The sequence below is a fragment of the Crocodylus siamensis genome, chromosome 3, assembly GCF_052110815.1.
Source record: "Crocodylus siamensis isolate JL-2025a chromosome 3, ASM5211081v1, whole genome shotgun sequence".
Taxonomy (NCBI): Eukaryota; Metazoa; Chordata; order Crocodylia; family Crocodylidae; genus Crocodylus; species Crocodylus siamensis.
Window position 1 is genome coordinate 70,652,293 of NC_143397.1, and position 25,609 is coordinate 70,677,901.

General features: G+C 44.2%; 1 long non-coding RNA gene across 1 annotated transcript in view; it reads right to left on the minus strand.

Annotated features, from left to right (window-relative positions):
- LOC149868380 (uncharacterized) overlaps window positions 1-18,245 on the minus strand; it is a 39,656-nt gene extending 21,411 nt beyond the window's left edge. Inside the window, exons 1-2 of the long non-coding RNA XR_016441317.1 lie at window positions 18,142-18,245; window positions 16,210-16,349 (exon numbers count right to left, since the gene is read on the minus strand). This is a non-coding gene — a long non-coding RNA (uncharacterized LOC149868380). The remainder of the gene's footprint in view (window positions 1-16,209; window positions 16,350-18,141) is intronic.
- Window positions 18,246-25,609: the final 7,364 nt, after the last annotated feature.

Genomic DNA, 25,609 nt, shown 5'->3' on the forward strand with positions numbered 1-25,609 from the left:
GTTACAACAAAAAAAGCACTTTTTTTGTGTTCGACTGCACTGACTGCTGTATAAAAAATTAGCTAGTGGTAGTTTAGTTTATTTACATATTAATTTTGATAGCTTGATCTACTTGGCATGGAAGTGAACTTTCAGTATCGCAGAGTTGAACACACTATGTATGTTTTTTAGTTTCTGTTTTAATGAATAATAATAACAACTAAATTTTCATATATGTCCCTATGCTAAACTGTAAGCCAAACTCCCATTATGATCTTATGCTGAACTGGTACCAAGCTACAATAGTCCTTGGAGAGATGATGAAAACAACCCAGAAAGACGGAACAAAATGGATGATTCTATTGATGGCTGCCAAACATGTTCTCCTATTGATGGCTACCAAACACATTCTCCCTATCAAGAACTGGTTGAGACGAAAAACTTTTAGGCTTGCTGAGTTTCTAGAGTGCTTTGTTCAAACCTAAAACAGTGAAATTCATGAAAACTGGTGTTGATAAACAAACATGAACAATTGATATATAAAATAACTTATTGCCCAATTTGTTAAAATGGGTGGGCGTGGACTATAAATACTGGAACATCAGGTAGATATTTGGAGCTTGCTCCATGAAATGCCAACGCTGCAGGAAACCCAATAATTAATAATGTGTTATTTAAGACACCATTTATGTTAGCTGTCATAATCAATAAAACAAATGAGCTCAGTCTGGTCTTCTGAAGCCTTTTCTTTAACAAATAGTCAACAGAATAAGTCAAATATATCATAAATAAGCCCATACTGTTAAAGAAAGCATGAGCATTACATTATTTGTTGGATTAACTCAGCAACATTGGATTTCTTTAAAGTAAATATCAACAGATCTGGTACCTAATTGTATTCAGCTATTTGGAACTAGTCCTCTACAATAGACAAAGGCCAGTATTATTTTGACTGTTTTGTTTTACAATAAAAACAAATATGAAATAATAGTCTTTACATGTCACAGGACTAGGCAGTCAGTTTCAATTTTTAGACCAAAAGTGGTTCTTACAATGCAAAAAGTCTTTTAAATCCCAACAAACCCAAACATTCCCACTTAGGCTTCTACAGACTGCTACAATAAAATCTGGCTGCTAAACATGCATACAAAGAATGTATACAGCCTCCAGCAAAAACCTGTAGAATAGAATCTGAAAAGGGGCTTGTAAATTCCAGTGCCTGCCATCACAACTCTTGATGTTATTTTGTGAAATCTTATGGTCATGGAATGAAACAAAAGAAGAGGAAAGGGGACTAGAAAGAAATGGTGCTCAGTAGGGCATTCAAGTTGCAAGTAGGGTGAAAGTCAGACAAACAAATGTGTGTATGCATATATGTGCACCCACACAATACATGAGGTTCAGTGGGGATGTGACCTGAATAGTTCCCATTTTCCTGCTTTTTAGAAGTTTTAAAGAGATTTTGGAAGAGAGTTTTTATGCATCTTTTCTGTCGGTTTGTTGTTATTTTTCAGTCTCTCCCCAAGGGAGGAGATGGACACAACTTCTGCTTCCTCTAAGAGAGGTTATTGTGTGTGCTTCTCCATGTTCCTCTCCCTATGGAGGGAAGAACATGCAATGTGGGGGGAACAGAAAAAGGAAAGAAGGAAAAATGGTAGTTCTCAGCTGATGTCATCAGTTTCTTCCCCATCTGGTGCTGCTGCTGCTCTACCTTCCAGCTGGGTGTTGGCTACAGCCAAGGCTGGGGATTTTGATTGGGGTGTGCAAATGCTTCTGCTGGGACTTAAACCCAGAGTTTACTGCCTAGAGGGTCTTGCTCCTCCCCTCAGGGTCACACTGATTGCCAGGGACAGGAAGGAATTTTGCCCTATGCTCAGATTGGTAAAGACTGTGTGGGGTTTTGTCTTCCTCTGTAGCAAGGAAGCACGGACCTCTTCTTTGGCTCTATCAACCATTAACAACCTTGTAGCAGCAGAATATTGGTAGCATCAGGTTGGCAGCAGGTTAGGGTGGCAGGTTAGGGTGTCATGTCTTGTGGTTTTGTCAGGATTGACTGTAGTTTTGCTAACAGGTTAGACAATGGATTTGTATAGGATGGTTTAGATAGGGATGATCCTGCCTCAGGCATGGAGTTGGACTAAATGACCTCTGGAGGTCCCTTCCAGCCCTACTTTTCTATGGTTCTATGAGAAAGGCAGCACTCCTAGAAACTCTGCAGCAAATAGATTCTACTGCTGCTACTATAAATTCCCACTGGGCGCACCTACACATGCTATAAAGGAGCATGACTAAACTCTGGATCTTATTGCTCTAAAATATATTGTTCCCAGGCACCACATCTTCATGTGCACCCAAGAGCGAGCACATTGGACATTTTTACATGTGTTCCAGGACACAGCACTGGGTCCTTTAATTAGCAAGCCACGCTAATCAAAAGTGCCTATGCGTCATGTGCATCAGCATCCCTGCATGTCCCCACGCTAAAAAAATGGCAGTAGGGCACTTTGCACTAAAGCTCATTGAACCTATTTTATTTCAAAGTGCCCCACCACCATTTTTTCAGTGTGGGGACACTGATACACGTGATATAGAAAGCAGCCAGAGTGTATCAATTTCTTTGCTCCAGAAGACTTGATTAATCCAGTCTGCTCCAACACGCTGTTTGCCCTGGGAGCCGTGCACTGGCTGCATGGCTGGCAGATGGCAGGAGGCACACTGGCTTTGTGTGGCTCCCAGAGCAAAGGCAGCAGGGTGCAGAGAGCCCCAGCCCACAGGGAGCAGCCCACCTCTGCCCTGCACACAAATCCAGGGGGCATGTGCCCTCCATGCCTCCTCCAGGAGTGTGTACAGTGGTGGGGAGCTATACCCACCCCCCAGCAACACCCATGGTTCTGTCGCATGACCTGCCCCAGCGCCAGAGCCCTATTCACCCCAGCCCCTGCCCCACTTCTTCCCTCACTGTGGGGGCCTCAATCTGCCCCCCCCACCCCTCCTTCCCTTCCAACCCTTCTCCTCCACTGACTTACCAGCTGGGAGCTCTCTACATGCACCAGAGTAAAAAATCCTGAGATTTGAAGGTTCTATCCCAAGATCATGAATCAGAGTTAATTTGACTTGGAAATTGCAAGTCTCATGATTTTTTCTCAAGAGTTGGCATTACTGTAGTACTTGTATTTTCAAGTATTATCCTACTTCAGAGTAAACTAGTTTACTCCAGCCAAACAGGGATGCTTGTATAAAGGATGATGCATGTACTGTGCAGCTAATTAGTCATCTGCTCAGTAAACATCTCATGTAGATATGCCCACTTACTTCATCTGGTACACAGCTAGGGAACATATGTCAAAATCAGAGCCTAACAATCAAAAAGGGTGTTGACTTGCTTCTGACAGTGAGAAGAGGCAGGGAAGGAATCAAATTTAGTTTTCCTGATTTCATCTCCATGAATTCCTAATTCTAGTGTATGAATTAGGAATTCTTGGAGCCGCTTTAATTAAAGCACCCCCAGACACACATACTCCCAGAGCACATGTATAAATGCCCAAAGCATTTCTTCTGGTGAACCTTTTGTGGCTTTGAGTTGTATGAACTATTTCTTACAAATACCAGGAAAAGCTTGCTCATGTCGCCATATGCAGTGAGTTTCCAGGCCATTTTTTCATGTTGACTGAAGTTCCTTAGGGCTAAGTACAGACAGTCAAAAAGTCAGAGGCTGAATCAATTTAATCTTTGCAAGTTAATCTAAGCTGTGTAGATTGAACCGATAAGCAAGTGAACAGACATTCATTTTTTATTCCAGAAATGTAGCTACATGCAGGCAACAGCTCAGGCAAGAAGCCAGGGGGTGCTAAAGCATGCCTCCATGCTCAGCTGCAGTAGATAGCTTGAGCCAAAGCTAGCCTGTCTACCCTACAAGATGAGGGTTGCAAAGCATCCTGGGATGCTGGGGGACTGAAAATTAACTTGAATCTGGTGGAGATCTGGGACAGAAGCTCAATAAACTGATTTAACCTAAATCAATTAAGTTTGATACTACATCCATCCAAGTTTATCTTAAACTGGTTTCAGCCATTTTGAAAGTGGTTTACATACACTATTGTGTTACAGATTTGAACCAGTTTCCAATCACTTATACTGGTTTATGTGTAATTTCTGTCCCTAGCCAAAAGGAAAATCTATCCAGGTCCACTTTGTCTAAAAGAAAGAAAGAAAAAAAGAAGCTACTAACAGCTTATTGGATATGTTCAACTGAGTTTATTCCAGATTCCCTCTGCCCTCATTAGCAGATATCCTGGCAGTCAATGGAAATACAATAACGCTCAGAATTTCAGGAGGTAGGAGAACTGTGTATGGCTAAAGAGAAAGAGAAAAAATAAATCAGCTATGATCGCAAATTTATTTGCTCGGTGATTTTTTCTCTTTTATCAGTTTATGGGATGCTTGCATTTTCTCCATTATTTCTTTACTACAACTGTAGTAACTGAAACTGTTATCACAATAAAACTGATTATTTCAAAACTGATACCAACATAACACCCAGCTCATAACAATCACCAAAGATTCTTCTTATATATTTCATGTCATACTATGGGCTTTCAAAAGCTCAAGAAAAATGAGAATCACAAAATGTCATGCCATATAAATTAGAAAACATCGCATGCATTCTGACACAGACCTAAACTATATGGGAAAAGCTCTATAAAGTCCATTTATCTGTATTTTTAATTCCTCTGTCCTTCTTTCTGTAAACTGACACCTATTATTTTCTTTCTTGGGATGCTGACAGCTCCTTCTCTTTCTGTTTTTTCTAGACTAGACTAACAAAAACTGTAAAATATTTCACAACAAAATAAAAGACACAAAACAGTTATTAAAGAAAAAACTTCAAAGAAATGAAAACCAGTAAGTCCTTTGTTCTCTTTTTATTAAGCAGCTTTATTCTTCCAGGTAGTGTAAGCAGTACGCCTGAGAGGCCTGGATTCATAGATAAGGATAGCATTGACTTCATCTGTGGAGCCTGTTTAATAGCAAGTGGATCTGGCATAATTAATTAGTGGTATCAAAGTGATTCCTGTAGCTTTTAGGAGGATGGGGACATAATGGATGTCACCCTAACTTAGAATAATTTCAATATACATAGTACTATAATGAATCAATAAACTAGTTAGGAAACAAACAAAATTTTCCATCATTTTTACCTCATATTCCCTCCCTTGTTCATTTATTGTATACACCTGCTGTCCCTTGGAGAATTTAATGCCTTTGTTCCCCAACATTCCTATCAATGGGACAAATCCAGGTTAGCTCCAGTGGGATTTTCCTCATTCATCTTATTTGTTTCTTGCAACTTAGGCTGTACTCTTTATTTTGTGGATTTTTCAGTAAGGCTAGCATACCTCCTGTTTCTATGTGTATTTTTGCAGTACTGGGGCAAGCTTGCTGTATGCTTCTATGTGTATTTATGCCAGTGCATTGGGCTTTGCAAATTCTTTTTTATAATGCTATTATCCATATAGGCCTAAGGGTAAGGAAAAAATATATAAATTTTAGTTCAAGTCAAAATTCCATTATTCCTCAATCTTTGCAAATACAAACAACGGAGTTAAAAAAAACCTGAAAATCACACCCAATTTATCCCACTACCGCCACTTACTTAGGCATTAGCATGGAGATATATTGTACACCACTATTTGCAAGGATATTATTGTGAGTTCTTTCAGTTTATTTCCAGAATTTGCCCAAATTGCCCATTATAGTCTTCTCTCTCTCCGTATTCACTGCAACTTAAGTTCTCAGAATATAAAGAATCAGGGTTTGAGTCTATATGTAACAATACCAGGATACAAATTATACAGGAAAGATGAACTAGGTCATATCAAAGACTACATTGAATCAAATAGGGTAGATTTTTCAACTGATAAGAGAAGTACCAAGGAATCTCTGTGGATAGAAATCCCAGGTTTACATAGAAAAAGAAGTATCAACTCCCAGACCAGGATGGCAGAAGTAAGCCTGAAATGCTAACAGAGATAAGACGGGCTATGACAGCACAAAACACAGTAATAATGGGTGACTTCAACTATCCGCAAACAGACTGGGTCAATCTAATATCAGACTGAGATTCAGAGGCCAAATTTCTTGAAGTTATAGAAGACTGCTTCCTGTAGCAGTTGGTTCTGGAACCTGCAAGAGGAAAGGCTATTCTTGACCTAATCCTAAGTAGTGCACAGAGCTTTGTGAAAAGGGTAAGTATTACTGAGCTGCTCTGAAATAGTGACCACAATGCAGTTGGGTTTGGCATTTGACACAGGAGGGGAGACGAGACGAAAATCTAGCATAGTAGCTTTTAACTTTAAAAAGAGAGACTACACCAAAAGAAGAAATCTAGTTGGGCAGAAATTAAAAGGGGCCCCTAAGCAGATGAAGAACTTGCAAACAGAATTGAGTCTGCTTAAGAACAGCATATTGGAGGATACAAAAACTCATGAACTAAATCATGGACAAAATTTCAAAATCATGGACTAAATTTAGACATTGGATTTATGACACATCATAACCTGCCTGACATCTAACTCCCCAGGTACCTCTCCATTATTTACCTGCTCCTTTCATCCCCCTTCTCCTTCCCCCGCACCCAAGCTGTCGCTCACCCACTGACTCCTCAATTTCCATCTTCACTGACTGCCTCTCATGCATGCATGCTGCTTTACTAGTCATTCCACCCAGGAAAAGCACACATCAACTGCAGATGCTTCCTCAGCCTGATGAAGGTTTTTTAAACCTGAAAGCTTCATACGAAAAAATTTTCCAACTACTTAGTTGGTCTAATAAAAGATATTAGATTTATCCAAAGAACCTTGTCTGCCTTTTTCAAAAAGTAGAACTCAACTCCTTATGAGGAAAACAAAAAAAAAGCATAAACTTGGGCAAATTAAATGGAAACCTGTAATAAGCAAACTAAAGAATTTGAGGTAAAACTTGCTAGAGACACAAAAGGTAATCAAATTTTCTTCAAGTACATTAGAGGCTGAAGACCTGCCAGGGAATCAGTTGGGCCTTTGGATAATCAGAATGTAAAAGGGGTGCTAAAGGATGACAGGGCCACTGGCAAGAAACTAAATGCATTATTTGCCTCTGTCTTCACTTTGGAAGATGTTAGGGAAATTCCTTCATCACATCCACTCTTTTCTAGGGACAAGTCACTGGAGCTGACCCAAACTGAGGTTTCAATAGATCATAGAGGAAATTGATAAACTAAGTAGTAGCAAATCACTAGGACCTGATAGCATTCAACCTAGGGTCCTGAAGGAGCTCAAATCAAAGATTGCTAAACTCCTAACTGGTGCATGCAACCTATCACTAAAAACAGCCTCAGTACCAGAGGACTGTAGGGTTGCCAATGTGACTTTAATATTTTAAAAAGACTCTAGAGGGGATGCTGGGAATTACAGACCAGTAAACCTAACCTATGTATCTGTAAAACTGGTAGAGACATTAATAAAAAAAAAGAATTGTATTGCACATGGATGAACATGCCTTGCTTGAAAAAAAATCAACACAGCTTTGTCAAAGAGAAATCATACCTCACAAACCTACTATAGTTTTTTGAGGATGTCAGTAAACAGGTGGACTGTGGTGATCCAGTTGACAGTATATTTGGACTTCCAAACAGCCTTTGACAAGGTCTTCCATCAGAAGCTCTTAATTTAGGTAGTCATGGGATTATAGGGAACATCTACTTATGGATTAGAAAGTGGTTCAAAAAAAGAAAACAAAGAGTGAATTTTCAGGATGCAAAAAAATAAACAGGATGGCCCCCAGGTATCGGTAATGCATAAGTGCTGAGAGTGGGGGCACAACTCTGCAGCACTCCTGTCACCACCAGGAGTGCTGCTAGGTGCTGGTTCTGGCCAAATTAAAGCCCTACCCCCCAACCACTGGCACAGAAATCTGGGGGAAGGCACGTGCCTCCTGATGCCCCCACCAATGCATTGCCAATGCCTCCAGGGATCTTTGTTGGGACTGGTGCTTCTTAACCTATTCAGTAATGACCTGGAGAAGGGGGAAAGTAGTGAGATGGCCAGATCTGTGGATGACACATAATTATTCGAAGTGGTAAAAAGTAAGGCAGACTGTGAGGAAATATAGAAGGATCTGGCATGACTGAGCAAATGGGCAACTAAATGGCAGATGAAATTCAATGTAGATAAATGTAAAGTGAGCCCAATGGGCAAAAATAATCCAAATTATACCTACACTATGATGGGCTCTACATTAGCTGTTATCACATAGGAATGAGATCTGGAGTTATTGTGGACAGTTCACTAAAAACATCAGCTCGGTGCAGCCATCAAAAAGGCAAACCAAATGTAAGGGCTTATTTAGAAGGGAATTGTGAACAAAATGGAAAGTATCATTATGCCCCTTTATAAATCCATGGTACAGCTACACCTTGAATACTGTGCCCAGTTCTGCTCCTCTCAACTCAAAAAGGATATAAGAGAACTAAAGAAGGTCCAGAGAAGGGCAACAAGGATGATTTGTTTAGCAGGGTTTCTCACAGAAAAATGGGGGAAAACATGGATTTTCCCCTTTACCAGAGAAAATCACAGATTTTTTATTATAACAGAGAGACACATGGATTTTGCTCTTTTGCAAAGAGCTCTCTACAGGCTGGCAGAGTTACATCCTGCAAGGGCCTGGGAGGAGTGGGAGAAGGGCAGTCAGACAGGGGATGCCATGTACATGTACATGCACATGGCCACCAGGCTGCCTGGAGAGCAGCTCCTGCAGGTATGTCTGTTGGGTGCAGAATTGAGGCCCCCATAGAGAGGCAGGAAGGGAGTTAGGCAGGACACGGGCTGGGGCTTGCATCCAGCTGAGCAGTGCATGGGCCTTGGGGCCAGGGCCCCAGTGACAAGTAGGATGGGGCCACAGGCAGCTGGTCTGGAAGGCAAGGGGTGGGGCTGGCTCCCCACTGCTGTGTGCACTCCCAATGGGGCAGGGGGGGACCTGTTTGTAGGGTAGGGGTGGGTGCAGGCTGCCCACTGCAAGCTCGGGCTCCCCACCCTGCTGCCCTCCCCCGGGGCCTCCACAGCCCAGCGGGTGGGACCCAGTTCAGCAGGGCAGAACAGGGCTATGCAGGGAAGCTCCTTGCTGCTACAAGCCCCACACTGCCCCAGTGATGTTCCACCTCCCCACCCCAGAGCAGCGAGGGGGACAACCCCACACACTACCCCCACTGCTGCCAGGTGGGAGAGTGGTGCAGGGCTCACAGTGGCAAAGAGCTTCCCCACTCAGCCCTGCACAGACATGCCACACCGGATCCTGCTCACTGGGCTGCAGAGTCCACAAGGGAGTGGGGTGGGGAGCCCGAGCCCACAGTGGGCAGCCCACACCCACCCCTACCCCTGCCCCATGCACAGATCTGGTGGGCATGGGTCCTCCCTGCCTCCCCAGGATTGTGAGCAGCAGCAGGGACCCATCTCCCTGACCCAAGCCCAAAGCAGGCAACCCAGACCTACCCCTCCATGGGCTCTGCTCCAGCTGTGCCACTGGTGGGAGAGGGGCAGCTGGGCTCCCCACTCAGGCTGTAGCAGCCTCCTCTGGGTGGCAGCCAGGGTTTGGGCACTGCTGTGGAAGAGAGGAGACTGCAGACCCAGGTCCCTGGCCCCGTAGTCCTGGCAGCTGGGGGCCCACTCCAGCAAGTCTGGCGGGGGCAAGAGGCTGTGGGTGGGGGGTAAGGAGAACCAGCAGGACCCAGGGGGGTTGTGGGTGGGGAGTGAGGTGCACAGCAGGGCTGGCAGGGGCTTGGACCTGCATCCTGATGAACACCAATTTCCCATGATAAAAAAACCCAAAAATCAAATACCAAAATGTATAGGTACTTTGAATTTATTTTATTATAGTGATTAAGGCACTGGGGGGGGGTTCCAAATTGCTTTAAAATGGTAAATATATCAGTAAAACCTTTTATTCAATTGATACATTTTATATATAATGTAAAATATAATATATAAAATGTATCAATTGTGAACACAAAGGTTTTTATTGATATATTTATCATTTTAAAGCAATTTTATATATATATACATATACATATATATATATATATAGTGTTTGCGACCACGGGCCTTCTCCAGCTTCTCTAGGGTGGCTCTGATCTCCTTACAGTTGTCTCCTTCCCTTCCAGACCTGTTTGTTGCCAGGGTAGTTCTTCTTCCCACACCGCCAACCCCGCCCTTGCCTGCCACGACTTGATGTTCCCCAGTGGGCGGGGCTAGTTCGCAGGCCCCTCAGTGGCCCGGGATAGGCTCTATGTTTGCTCACGGGGCTCCGCCACCTCTACACCCCAGCCTCATGCTGCCTTCGGTGCATCACCTTCTTGTTCCCCAGGGTTGTCCCTGCAGGCCTCTGCCGCCATTCTGGCCCTCAGAGCCGAATACCAGGGGCATGACTACCCTGTAGTGTCATACGCTCTCACCCTGTCCTCTAAGGGAACCTATGCCGTAACCTCTATTGAAACCTCACCACAAGCCCTTCCAGAGTGGTGGCCGCCATTTTAACTCTGCTGGCCGGTGTCTGACGCCGACGTCATCAGCTGGCCGCAGCTGTAAAAAGAGGCAGCTAACGAGCTGCACGGGTTTTTCCTCCTGCTCTGCATGGCTTTTGTCCCGGGCTGCGGGTAAGTGTTCCATGTTACCATGGCCCCTGGGACAGTGTTGTTTCATTTTAATTGCAGATTTTCGGGGTTTTATCAGAGAATCTGCAATTTTTTATCAGACAAAACCAGGATCCCTGCAACATGATGAGGCTTTCATATGAGCAAAGACTAAAGAAGTTAGGCCTGTTCAGTTTAGAAATGGGAAACTTGAGGGGGACATAATAAGGGTTTACACCATAGGTAGCAGAAGATCAGGGCCAACAAGGCTTAGCACCCCAAAACATGGGGCAACGGTGGCAGAAGTGCCACCAGCACTTCCTGGCTCGACATCCGGCAATGAGGGGACCCCCACCCTGGTCAGCGATCAGCGATCAGTCATAAACTAAGTAGTCACCAACACCACTGTGCCTGCCTGCATATAGTCCCTGCTTAGCCTGCCCTGGCCGCCAATGCCTGTATCGCCTCCTGCAAGTGATCGCCATGCCCCACCCCAGGCTTAAGAGGCACACATCACCTATGGTTCTAGTTGTTACGCTACCATAAATTATAATACTTTAGCTATAGAATCCAGAAGATGGTATATTGAAGAGTTAATTGACATTCCAAGATGATATAGTAGGTCCAATTCAGAGCTGGGGACAGAACCCAGATCATACAACTTCCCTGCCAGTGTACTAAATATATACGTGGTGCCTATTTAAGCTGACCTTTCATTTCCTGATATCTTTCCCAATTGATTTCAGGTATTGAAAGAGCGCCTCAGACCATATAACTGGTCTCTATAGTCAAAGAGAGGACAACCCATTATATAATTTAATATGGATACTCCTGATTCTAAAGCACTATTATTGGACTCCAGAGCTAAACTTGGCTGAAAGGATTAACTTTGAAAGTTGAGCAACAATAGATCTTCAGCACTCCTGGGATGGCTTATCCCTGTATCCACTGTGCCTCTTTACTTGTTTATGTTATTCCCAGAACCACCATATCTTTATTTCTCACAGACATCAAACACAGATGGCATCCATGGAATTAAGGCAACTGAGGCATATAGGTGCCTATAGACATGAGGGGACACTGCTCTGACATTCTGCTATTAGACAACATTGGACCAGACTCAATTAATCAAGTTTGCTAGAGTTTGCTAATTAGCACACTCCAGCAGCCTCCACGTTTCATGTATTCAGAGTCCCTATGCTTCAAAATGTGGGCTGGGGGTGCTTTAACTAAAAGTCATTGAATGAGCTTTAGTTAAAGTACCCCCAATGCCATTTTGAACCGCTAGACACTGAATACAGGAGATGCTGCAGGCGCTTTAATTAGAGTGGTTCTCAAAGCTTCTATATTTAAAATGCCCACCCCTGGAGCATGTGTAAAGATGCCTATAGAGATTATGGGACCAGTGTGAGCCTCAAAAGAAGCAAAACCAAGAAAAGTAACGTTGCTGTCCAAAATGGTGCCTTTAACCAAGATCATCTATCCTCCTTGGAGAGACTGCCATTTTGGAAAATACAGATCTCCTCTGCATAATAGAAAAGGATTATGTTACCTTGATGAGTGTCAAACATGTGCAGGTACCATACTGCATTAAACTGCATTATATTACTTTGAATAGAATTCAAAGCCTCAGCATGGTGCTGGGGATGGAGGAATGAATATCCTATGCAGAGTAGGCACCTGAACCTGCTGAACCTTGGGTGATGGTAAACATGCTTTGTGCCCTCCTGGGAAGGTCTTTTTGGATCCTTCTTTTTTCTGACTCCTTCCAATGACTTCTAGACCCAAGGTTTCTGTACGCATTATATCTTATGCTTGTAGAATCCAGTCTGATTAATGTCCAATTTTTTTGCAAATTCAAATATTACCTTGATCGACAGTAATACAATTCTAAAAGGAACAAAAAAGGAAATAATTTAATTATATATTACATTTAAGCACTGTATATATTGTAAATTAATTCAAAAGATGTGAGAAGAATAACTAGTGTTCAATGATTCACTAAAATGTATACTTTAATTAAGAAAAGTATGTTTACTGTTCCTTGGGAAAAAGCTAGACATTACTTCCCTGGAAATACAGCTTGTCTTCAAATTTTCCATCAGTTTATTGAATGTGTTCAGAGTGCAGACTTCATAAAACAGTCCAAATGTGATACCAGAAATAGAACAGTAGATGGCATAATTACACTGTGATCTCTGGGAAATGTCAGCACTGCTGCTTGTGCTCAGTCCCCCGAGGTAGCCAAACAGATTTCTTTTATCTGAATCATTCAGACATGTGACAGAACAAACAAACTAAACCACAGGAAAATGAAACGATGCCACATATACTGCATGTTTTCTACCACAAATGAAAGCATAACAAGTTTAAAGCTGATCAGTTGACAACTAGTGTAAATAGGTACAGTAGCTACATTGGAGAGCTCATCTGTTAAAAGAAAGTAAAAGCGAGCAGTCTTTCACTGTTAATATTAGAAGTGGATCAGCACTAACAATCTGTATTTTATGTCTCAGTGACTACATCAACACGAGATGCTTTACTGTGCAGTAACTAGGGTTCCCTCACTGCTAGCTGCCCCACCAATAGATTGGGACAGGGGCTGGAACCTGCCCCTCCCCTGCAGCTCTATCCGAGTTCCCTGCCCCAATCGGGGAGCCAGAGCCAAGACATTGTCCCAGCACCAGCAGCACCTGGGGGCAGAGAGCAGTGTCTCAGCCCCAGCCAAGAGAAAGCTGTCTCCTGGCTCAGTGCTCCCTGCCAGCCCCTGGGCTAGCACCCGGGGGAGCCTAGCACTCCCCCTGGTGATGGCAGGGGCCAATTTCAGGACCCCAGGAACGGGAACAGCAAATCTGCTCCTGCTTCCCTGCTTGTGTAGATGCCTACCCAGGAACATTTATTCGCGAATAGTTTATTGGCAAGTAAACTGCTCCCAGATCTAATGTACATGTAGACACGCCCAATAATGGTCAGATCCAAATCTTGCTAACAGCCCTGCCACTGCCCTTGCAGAGGTCTGGGGCCTAACTTGTGTGACAGAGTAAGTCCTCCTGGAAACACAGGGTATCCAGAAAGGTCTGGATGAGGCAGGTGGCACCAGGAACTTCCTGGTGTGACATTTCTTGAACACTCTTTGCTCCCAAAAGGACTTCACTGTGTCACACAGTTGGCCATGATTTTGGAAAAATCTTTGTTTCTACATTCTGTCTGCCAAAAAAACCTGTGTGTTTTATCTGGGGGTATGTTGTATGTGAGAAAACACAATAATATAAACTTCAACCTAATGTGCCTGATATCTGATTCAATAAACAAATACTGGAGCCTCTTAAAGATATAGCTCACCACAGTACACCACAGCCACCAATGCATGCACCCCAATGCTTGATGCTGAGAATGATGTCAAAGAATAGTTCTATTCCAACCTTGACCACATTCTGACTAATACTTACAAGGAGGACAGGCTTATTCTTCTCAATAACTTCAACACCAATCTGACATGATCTGGAACTCCAGTGTGAGCCATGGGAGGAACAAATGACTACTGGACAGATCACCATATTGTCAGATCCATTATGAACATCCAGATTGCTCTGAATCACTGAAAACAGCCAAGAGCATTGCAAAGGACTCTCAACACCAAATCCTTCTCAGCCATGTCATGAATGAAGGTAATATTGAGGAACTCTAGAATGGGTTTAAAACAGCTGTCCATATGACCTATACCACCGATCTACACCTAGACTGGTTCAATGAGAGTCACACCAAGATAAAAGTCCTCCCTGACCAGAAGAGAAGAGCTCATTCTGCTTGGCAAGAAGACACCTCATCTCAGCAAAAGGAGGAGACATATCAGCTCCTCAAATCCAAAGCTCAAAGGAGGATCCAGGAAATCAAAAATCAGTGGTACCAAGATAAACCCACGGAGATTCAGCTCTATGCGGACAAACATGACACATACAGTTTTTTCCAGGCAATGAAAGCCATCTATGGCCCAGCTTCCCATGGTCCTACTTTCCTGTGATTGCAGGATGACTCAATGCCCCTCAAAGACAATGAATATATCTAAGCTAATGCACTTTGAGGCACTGCTGAACTGTGAGTCACCTGTGATGAATACCACCATCAAGTCTCTGAAAGGTGCCATAGTCTCAAGTCTTCCTCGGTGTGGTTTCAGACCATCCTCTGGCCAGTGTTCCCTCTAAGCTGTGAGGTGTGCATGGCAGCACAGGCACATTCATGCTGCACTGCCAAGCATGCCTGCGTGGCCACGCATGCCACACAGCTTAGAGGGAATGCTGCCTCTGGGGCAATTGATATGTTCTTTGTTGTCTACCAGATCAAAGAAAAGTGCCAGGAATAACATCAGGACTGTATATGGCTTTCATTGACTGTATTAAGGCCTTTGATTCCATCAGTTACAAAACCTTGTGGAAATTACTGGCTAAATTTGAATGTCCTGAAAAGTACATCAAGGTCCTAAGGCTTCACCATAACCAGATGACTGCAACAATTCCTTGCAGTGAATCGGAGACAGATCAATTTGTCGTCAAAACTGGGGTCAAGCAAGGATTCATTATTGCCCCAAAGCAGATTTCCATTCTTTTGACAGTCATCCTAGTTCTCATTAAGGACTGCCTTTCTTTGGAAATTGGCATTGAGTACCAAACATCTTCAGTCTGGGATGTTTTAACTCAAAGACCAAAGTATTCAAAACAACCATCCTTGACCTTCAATACACTGACTGAGCCATCCTTGTGCACACTGAGGAAAACCTCTAGACCATGCTGAATCTTTTCAGAGAAGCCTCTTTCTCAACATCAAGAATACTAACATGCTCTATCAGCCTGCCCCAAGCCATGAATGTTACCCACTCCCCAAATTACTATTGAGGGAAAGACCCTGTAGGTACTCAAGCACCTCCCCTACCTTCGTAGTCACCTCTCTCAAGGAGTGAAAATTGATGAGAAGATCCAGTATAGGATCTTCAAGTGCCTCCTTTGAGAAATTGCTTTGGTGTGTTTTTATTCATCACAATCTCCAGCAAGACACCAAGTCTACAATGCAGTCATCATCCCCAGTCTCCTCTACAGATGTGAAATGTGAGACCTGGCATTGTCATTTCAAGAGCCTGTAGTGGTAGCAGCAACAAGGCCTCCAGAAAATCCCCCACATCAAATGGGAATATTGCTGCATAAATGCCAGCATCCTTGTTTGGCCCAATGTTACAAGCACTGAGTCTGTGGTCCTCAAGCACCAAATACACTAGAGAGTGTTTCTATACCACCAAATTTTTCTAGGTTTGTATTCAATTTCTGAAATGATAGCTTTGTAAGTTAAAAAAGTTTCTATGTTCTCAGAGGAATGTTGCCAGGTCCCGTTGAGCAATGGCAGTAAGTGGTTTGTGGTCAGTTTCAGCCTCCCATAAATGAAGACATGAAACTTTATACACTGGATCTAAGGCCGAAGCTTCCTTTTCTGTTCAAGCATACTGACAATCCATATGTTGTTCCATAAATCACAGGTCTCTAGCTTTGACTTTATTGTTGTAAGAAAAATGCATCATTACCTACCTTAGAAGCAGCCATGGACAATTTCATATTTTGCCTATTCTCCTAGTACTTCAAAAGTGGACATCTTTAACTCTTTCAGTTTGTTTATTTATTCAGCATTTTTATTTCATAAAGATATAAATCCCAGTTCCACTGGATATCTGCAAAATAGAGAGCTCATGTTTAAGGGAGTTAAACTAGTACAAATTTGCATACATAGTTCATCATTCCAAGGAAACATTGTACCCCTTTCTTATTTGTCAAGGCAAACATGTTGGTAATAGTCTTGACTATGATGTTCCCTACATGTACGGCAGAGTGGCAGACGGTCACATCCAGAACCAGGGCTGCTAGCAGCAAAGCAGTACCAGCTCCTCCAATCTAGCTGGAGAACAGGTACAAGGCCCTGGCAACACTGCAGGAGGCATGTGAGTGACCTGGAGGGATGTGGGCAGGGGGGGTCTGCAGAGCTCGGTCCTCGGGCCCGCACTGTTCAACATCTTCATCAGTGACTTGGACGAGGGAGTAAAAATCACCCTGTTCAAATCTGCTGATGACACTAAGATGTGGGGGGATGTGGGCACGCTAGAAGGGAGGAATAAGCTATAATCGGACCTAGACACGTTACAAAGGTGGGTGGACGAGAATAGGATGGGATTCAACACCGACAAGTGCAAAGTGATGCACCTGGGGAGGAAAAACCGGCACCATACCTACAGGCTGGAGAACTCCCTTCTTGTCAGTACAGAAGTGGAAAAGGAACTTGGAGTCATCATTGACTCCAAGATGAACATGGGCCGGCAGTGTGGGGATGCAGTCAGGAAGGCCAACCACACCTTGTCATGCATCCACAGATGCATCTCGAGCAGGTCCAAGGAGGTGATCCTCCCGCTCTATGTGGCACTGGTCAGGCCGCAGCTGGAGTATTGCATCCAGTTCTGGGCACCGCACTTCAAGAGGGATGTGGACAACATGGAGAGGGTCCAGAGGAGGGCCACTCACATGATCAGGGGGCAGCAGGGCAGGCCCTACAAGGAGAGGCTACGGGACCTGAACCTGTTCAGCCTCCACAAGAGAAGGCTGAGGGGGGATCTCATGGCCTGTTACAAACTAGTCAGGGGGGACCATCAGGCACTGGGGGAGTCCCTGTTCCCCTGAACACTACCAGGAGTGACTAGAAATAATGGTCACAAGCTGGCAGAGGGTAGATTTAGGCTAGATATTAGGAGGCGCTACTTCACTGTCAGGGCGGCTAGGATCTGGAACCAACTTCCAAGCGAAGTGGTGCGGGCTCCTAACCTGGGGGTCTTTAAGAAGAGGCTGGATGAACACCTTACTGGGGTCATTGACCCCGGTACTTTTTCCTGCCATGGCAGGGGGTCAGACTTGATGATCTGCTCAGGTCCCTTCCGACCCTACCAACTATGAAACTATGAAACTACTTTGCTATGGTAACTTGTCTCTCAGGTATGTTATATAAATTATGTGGAATTTACACGTTTTTGTTTGTTTCTTTGGCTTTTACCCAGCCCCTCATTTTTCCAATATTGCTCAGAGTGCCACAGGGTACCTGTCTGCAGAGCACAGGATAGGGCCAAGGGCACTGTCGGCCTTGCACCCAGCAAATCTGTGCCGTGAAGGAGTGGCCTCATTATCCTCTTAGGATCAAACAGCAATGTTTCCCCTATTCTTTCCTGCCACATCACCTGCTGCTCTTTGGGACTCCAGGTTCACCTTACACCCCAACCAAATGCCACCCAGTTGTTCAGAGATCTTAGGAAGTCTACATCTTGTTTGACAGGGTTCTAATTTGTCATCAGCTCTTTTCTTCTTTTAAGCTTAGAATCCCTTCAACTTGACAAAGGAGACAAGGTGGACCCCAAAGAATATTTGGCCACAGATGAGACAAAGTAAACAGTGACTACCAAGGAACAAAACAGTCCAGATAACTACCTGAATTCCCAAAGCCTCTGGAAGTATTAGGTACTTTCTTTATCAGTTGCATGGGGTCTCTTCCCCAAAGGCTGAAGGCAGTATTCACCCGAACACAGCCCCACAGGTATCAATACTTCAATCAAAAAGAGAAAAGAAAAGAAATAACCAAAGCAGGAAATGTCTTCACCTTCCCAGAAATCCAAACTTATTTACATGACTCAGGGATCCTCCCCTTTTCTCAATAAGGTCCCATATCAGTCCATCATAACACTTTATTTATGTAACATGAACTTAAAGATAAAAAGGAAAGAAAAGAAATGACCTTGTTCCATTGAGCAGCTCACAGCTGCTCCACACTTCCTGGACACCGTTGTAGTTCCCTCAGAAATTGCTTACAGAGAACAGCAGTGGACACCTATGGTCTTAATCAGAGCTCCTCTGAGCCCTGGGACTGGAATTCAGTCCTCTCCCCATCCTTAGGGTTCTCACAGCTGGCAGCTTCAGGCTGTAGTAGGGAAACCTGGTCTGCTTTCCCAGTCTGCCACCTCCTTCTCCAGTGCTGCCACTCTGCCAGAAATACAGCGTCCACTGCAGGACGAAGCAATCTGGAAGGACCAGTGGCTGATAAAGTGGTGTTCTGTTGGCTGCAGCATTTCTGTCACCAGCACTATTTCCACTAGCTTCAGTAGGTTCTTCTGATTTTCTTCCATCATCTTCGAAGAGATGGAAAAAGCCTCTTCACAGTACCTAATAAAGTTTTGACATACCCTTCTCTATGGGCAGTCTGCCCAGCTTTCGCCCATGGCTTGATCTTAGTTGTTATACAGAATGTGGGAGGCTCCCCTGGTTTTATTATAAGGACCATACAGATTGTGGTCCTGGCCTTATGGGCCAATTGCATGGCTCCAAACCTTCCGTACACCATGCCCCATGCCTTGCAGATGGCACCCTTACAGATATTCTCCCTATTGCTGACTTAGCCCCTCACTGGGTCTTCTGACCCCTCCACATCTCTCATTCCTATTCCTGGCCCTCAGACCTCTTGGCCTCTCTGCACAGCCTCTTTCTGAGCTGCCAGAACCCTCTGACAGTCTACCTCTCAGCCTCACTCAGGTTGCCAGACCTCTTAGTCTCTCCTCTGGCCCCTCTCTGGGCCCTCACACTCCTCAATCTTGCACAACCACTGCCTGGGCTACCAGGCCCCTCAGTCTCCCTCCCAGCCCCTCTCTGGGCTGCCACCACCTTTTGGTCCATTATTTTGGACACTTTTAGTTCTCCACTTTCCTGGCTGCTGTCCAGGCCTCAGACCCATCCATCCTACATTCCATTCCTGGTGCCTGGCTGGGCCACTGGACACCTCTGGCCACACTATGCTCACTGGGCCTCACTATAGGCCTCAGGCCCCTCATTGAGCCTCACTATCAGGCCCTCAGACTTGTCTGGTTCTACACTCTATTCCCTGACTTCTCACTGAGCCACTGGACCTCTGTGGTCCTAGTCTTCCCTGGTCCCTTGCTGGGCCTCTGGACCCAGGTGGTCCTCCTTGCCAAGTGTTTTTCTGTCAGGGTGTACTCTCCTAGCCTTCGCCCACCATAGGGTAACCCACAAGACAGTGGGAGCTGAGGCTTTCTGTTGCCCAAACCTCACCTTTTCCCAGAGTGGCCCATGCATGGCTTTTCATGGAAGCTGCCCTCCCACAGGCAGCCCACCACACTAAACAGCCCCAGTAAGGTGCAGTTTTAGGATTGACTTCTCCCTCTCTGGGCTCCCCCTAAATGTCCTATACCCCTCCTGGGCTTCTAACCACTGCCCCCTTGGCCCTGGCTTATTTTTTACTTGAGTCCTCCATCTCTGGCCCTCAGCTCACTCTCAGACCCCTTTCCTTGATCCCTCCTCCTCAAATGGCCTAGCACTAGCCATCGTCATCCCAATCTGCATGCCCCTTGACCCCTTTCTCTCAGCTGTGGCCACACAAAGTCCATTGTCCTCTCTTAGGCCCTGGCCCTTCCTCAGGGAACTCCAGGCTCACTCAACTCTAGGCTCATCCAACTCTCTGCTGTAGTTTATTTCACCCTTCAGACCCTCCTGGGCCCTGACCCCACACAGGCCAATTGAGATTCCCAGGATCAGTCCTACAGCTGTCAGGCTTCTCATCTCTGTGGGTCTGCCCTCTCGGGACCCTCCATATATTACTCTCTGTCTCTAGGGCCAGCCAGAGCCTTCCATAGGTGTTCCCTAATGCAGCCCCTTCCTTCTCTGGGCTCATCTGGACCCCTCAGTAGGCCCCCCACACTCTGCCCCACTCAGTGAGTTCACTCAGACCCTTCACTAGGTCTCCCAAACACTTGGGCCCTCTCTCAGGGCTTACCTGGCCCCTCAATAGGCCCATGGACTCTCAGCCTGTCTCCTAAGTCTTGCCTGGTCTCTCAGTAGGCCCCTGTGTACTATCTTGAGTAAATTTGCTGCTTACTTTTGCAGGTAGCAAATTTACTCATGTTTAGAGCCAATTACTGCACAGTAGGCATTCACATGTGTAGATGCAGACACTTACTGTGCAGTAATTAGCTCTGCACAGTAAAGCATCTTATGTAGACATGCCCAGCATCTCCTAAAGAAGGTGTGGTGTATGCCCAAATGTGTTTCCTATTTGTCTTAAGGTACCTGCTAACAAGTCCACAAGGAGAAAACATTTAACATCAGCCATATACCCAATATTTCTCCCATTGTATGTAGTAGAAAATGCCCCCTTTTTACATATTTGCTGAAGTCTTTGGGGTGAATACATAAGCAAAGAGTTCCTTTTCTTCTTTAAATGTACAGCAAGTGTACCCACACTGTTCTTTACTTCCTTTATGACTACCTACCTAGCTCTTCTTTTAATTGCTGTCTTAAGCCAAGGGAAAATTTCATGGGGGCATGGGTTGTGGGGTAGCTGGACTCTTCCAACTCTAGTCTATGCTCTGTTTAGAGTTTTAGAGTTTCTGTATACACTAGAAAATGTTTACAAACTCTTTCTCCCTTGCCCATACAATAAATCACCAAGACCAAGGGTTTGACACACTTTTAACCCAACCGTGGGTACTCTTTTCCCTGGTACTACTGTACATTGTATTTTTTCCATTTTTAAATTTACACATTTATATAGTTCACAGAATATCACTGCTTCAAGTACCACATTAACTTAACCACTGTTCAACCTAGAACTAGTAAATATCCTGTTTTCTTTTAGGCTGACAGTCTATTCATCTTCTGCTAGAACATCCTCTATAACTCTTATAAAGAATCCCTCTGAGTTAGTGGTGCAGTTGTTTTCTGCTTTGTCTATGAAATACAGATCATTCTGCAAAGTGATGCAGTCTATTGTATTTCTTGCATCTTTCCCCATACGCCATCTGTCTCAACTGCTGGCCATTGTTTTGGTGTGAGTTGCTTGTCACAGGAAGTGCAATTCTTTTTCCATTTTTGCTGGACTCTGACTATAGGTGTAACTTGTCTTTATATCTCAGTTCTCTTTTCCTGTAACCTTTTGGATTTTCAATCATGTCTACACTATCAAAGTAGTGTCTACAATCCACAAGATTTATTCTGGATGGGGAAATTCTGTTGCTTGATAAATTCTATGTGCATTGTGAAGGGCTAATTTATTTCTTCAGCATTTTCTTCCATATTCTAGTAATTACTTTGTATCTTATCAGAGGTTCAGTTCTCTCTCCAAAATTGCAAGATTAGCTCTTCATACTCAGCTCAGTCACAAATACTATAGTTCCATCTTCTATTTTGTACCCCCTGATTAGAAATGCATTGTTTATGTGCTGCATTTTTATCTGGAGTGCAGTTTACCTCAAATTTCTCTGCATAATATCACAGATAACTTCTGTCTGAGATAAGTGAAAATTGGTAGACCTAACCAGTGTTTTAGAACTAGACATGTTCAAAAATAAAGCCGAATGTCTTCCTTTTTGTTTGCACCCACTGCTCATAGATACAAAGTGAAGTATTGTTTGCATTTTCTCCAGTTGCCTTCCACATTTCCAGACAGTTTTAGTTATTGTGAAGCTTTTTAACTGCTCCATTCTTGCACTTGAGATCATTATTTTTTATTTATTTTTTCTTCTTGGCCCACATGAGGTTCAGTAATCCCTCTGAGAGAGAATTCTTAACAGAGATTTGCTTCATTTAGTTTCTCTGCTTCAATTGCCTCTCTTTTACATAACCCGAGCCTCATAAAACCATAGTTCCCCAAATAAGCCATCAAATTTCTCACACTCTATTATAGTGTAATTTTGACAATAGTATAAGAAATCATTGGGAAAATATTACTGTAGCCACTTGAGAGATGGCATAAATATCTCCTGAAGAGATGCCAACTCTGTTAGAGGGATTACTTTTATTTTTCGCATTGTTCTGTGGCCTTTTATTTCCCAGTACTTGCTAACTCAATCCTGTGCAAGTCAATGAAGAGACTGCCGAGTGCACTGTGAAGAGAATCTGGGCCTTTTCTGGATAAGAAAGATTAATGCCAGCCTCAGGTTTTCTGTCAACTGTGCTTTAAAAAGGATTGAATTTCATGTTAGTCTGCTTGAAATGTTCCTTTATCAGTCAAGGCACGTCTGACTCCCACATATTTTTAAGCCTTAAACTAGGTTTCCCAGGTTTGGACTCCAAATCCATTTTTGTATTTCTTCAATTCCCTGATGTTGGTTTTGCTATGACACTCTTGGGCTCTGTCCCTGAAATGCACAGCTTTGTGGGTCTTGCACTGAACCAAGGACATGCTGTACAAGCACTATTTTGACAGTGGCTGTCAGAGAATAAAGCAAGCAGTGTGCGAGAAGCTCACAGGAAAGAATTTATATTTATTAAAATAATGGAGCAGTAATTCACACTGAAATCTACTGCTAGCAGTCATAACATGACCTTAAGGTTCAGCTACTATCACTTTTACCTGGGCACATGAAGTCATCAATTCAAGCACCCCACTGGGTCTTAGTCTAAACACCTACCATATTCATATTAATGGTGAGACTACACAAGTGTCACCTTGTGACTGATATATTTAATCAATGTATTTTCTGTTTCTGTCATAACTGTCCCAGTCAAGGTTAAAGATTTCATTATCCTTTACAAAGGGTAAGTTCAAATAAGTTTGAGGACTTAATTTTTTCTAGGCTTCAACTGAGGTTCTAATATTGGGGTTGCAATTTTGAACCTGCAACTGCACACCCAAGTTTGTGGCGAGTTGGTCATATACAGTTAAAGTCCTTCAGATATAACTGTAGACAAAAAATGCGTTCCCCTCACCCCTGAATAATAAACTTTTTCTTTTAAACTTGGGCCCATATCACCACTTTGAAAATCCAGCTGAATTCCAGAACAAGCTTGCATGGAAGCTGGCTGGGAGGAGGGAGACATCATGACTGTTATACATACTTCTCTGTGCATGAACTACCCTTACCAACATCTAACTCATTTCTTTATATCTTTATTTTACTTCATGTAGGAAAGGTATTTTAAAAATCAAATCCTTAGTCTAATACATTCAATTGCATTTCACTAGGCGCATCTACATGAGATACTGACTGCACAGTAACCTGATACTACTGAGCAGTAGTATCACATGGCAAAAACTGTGATGTGACACGACTGCGCAGTAGTACTAGACTACTGCACAGCAGCATCACAAGAAGCCATTCATCAGCACTACTGAGCAGCATCTCAGGTTACTGTGAATTTATTTAGTATTGTTTATATTAAAGTACTTGTATAAACAAGTACTAAATAAATGGGCTGTAACCATTGTGCAGTAGTGTCTCGTGTAGACATGGACTCTATGTATCATTTCCTATTAAAGATCATTAAAGTGAGTCATTTATCATGGAAATGATACATAAGAAAAATCATGCTTTACATTTGTAAAAATGTGTGCGTGCATGTGTGTTTCATAGTTCGTAGAGTCGGAAGGGACCTGAGCAGATCACCAAGTCTGCCCCCCTGCCATAGGCAGGAAAGAATGATGGGGTCAAATGACCCCGGCTAGGTGGTTGTCTACCCCCCTTTTGAAGATCTCCAGGGTAGGAGCAAGCACCACTTCCCTTGGAAGCTGGTTCCAGATCCTAGCTGCCCTGACTTTGAAGTCCTGATGTATAGCCTGAACCTAGTGTCAGTCAACTTATGGCCATTATTCCTTGTTACTCTCAGTAGTGCCCCTTTGCCAGTTTATAGACGGCCATCAAATCCTCTCTCAGCCTTCTCTTGTGGGAGGTCCCATAACAGGTTCAGGTCCCATAGTCTCTCCTCATAGGGCCTGCCTTGCTGCCCCCTGATCTTGCAAGTAGCCCTCCTCTGAACCCTCTCTATGCTGTCCATATCCCTCCTGAAGTGCGACGCCCAGAACTGGACGCAGTACTCCAACTGCAGCCTGACCATTGTCACATAGAGGGGGAGGATCACCTCCTTGGCCCTGCTTGTGATGTATCTGTGGTTGTGGTTGCAACCTCTGTCCAGCACAGGCTGAGGTGTAGTTAGCCTTTCTGATGGTGTCCTCACATTGGCAGCCCATGTTTATCTTGGAATCAATAGTGACTCCAAGATCCTTTTCTGCCTCTGTTCTGATAAGAGGGGAGTTCCCCAGCCCGTAGGTATGGTGCTGGTTCTTCCTCCCCAGGTGCAGTACTTTGCACTTTGCACTTTGTCAGTATTGAAATCTATCCTGTTCTCCTCCGCCCACCCCTGTAACCTGTCCAGATCTAGTTGCAGCCTCTCCCTCTCCTCTAACGTGCCGACTTCTCCATCTTAGTGTCATCCACAAATTTGAACAAGGTGCTTTTCACCTGTCATCCAAGTTGGTGATGAAGATGTTGGACAGTGCGGGCCCAAGGACCGAGCCTTGCGGAACTCCACTGCCCACATCCCTCCAGGTCAAAAATTACCCATCCACCACCACTCTCTGGGTGCAGCCCTCCAGCCAATTTGCAACCCATCTGACTGTGTAGGCACTGACACCACAGTCGCCTAATTTTTTAATGAGAATGGGGTGAGAGACAGTGTCAAAGGCCTTCCTAAAGTCCAGCAAGACTACGTCCACCGCAACACCTACGTCCAAGGATTTTGTGACCTGGTCGTAGAAGGCCACCAGGTTGGTCTGACAGGACCTGCCTTGAATGAACCCATGTTGGTTGCCCCTAAGCATAATCTCCCCTGCTGGTCTCTTGCAGATGTGCTCCTGGATAATTTTCTCAAAGAGCATCCCCAGGACCGAGGTAAGACTAATGGGCTTATAGTTTCCTGGCTCCTCCTTCCTCTCTTTCTTGAAAATAGGGACCACATTGGCCCTTTTCCAGTCCTCTGACACCTCTCCAGAGCACCACGAGTGCTCGTAAAGCTGTGCCAGGGGTCCCGCAATGACCTCTGCTAATTCCCTCAGCACCCTGGGGTGGAGATAATCAGGACCTGCTGATTTGAACACATCTAGTTCCCTGACTAGGTC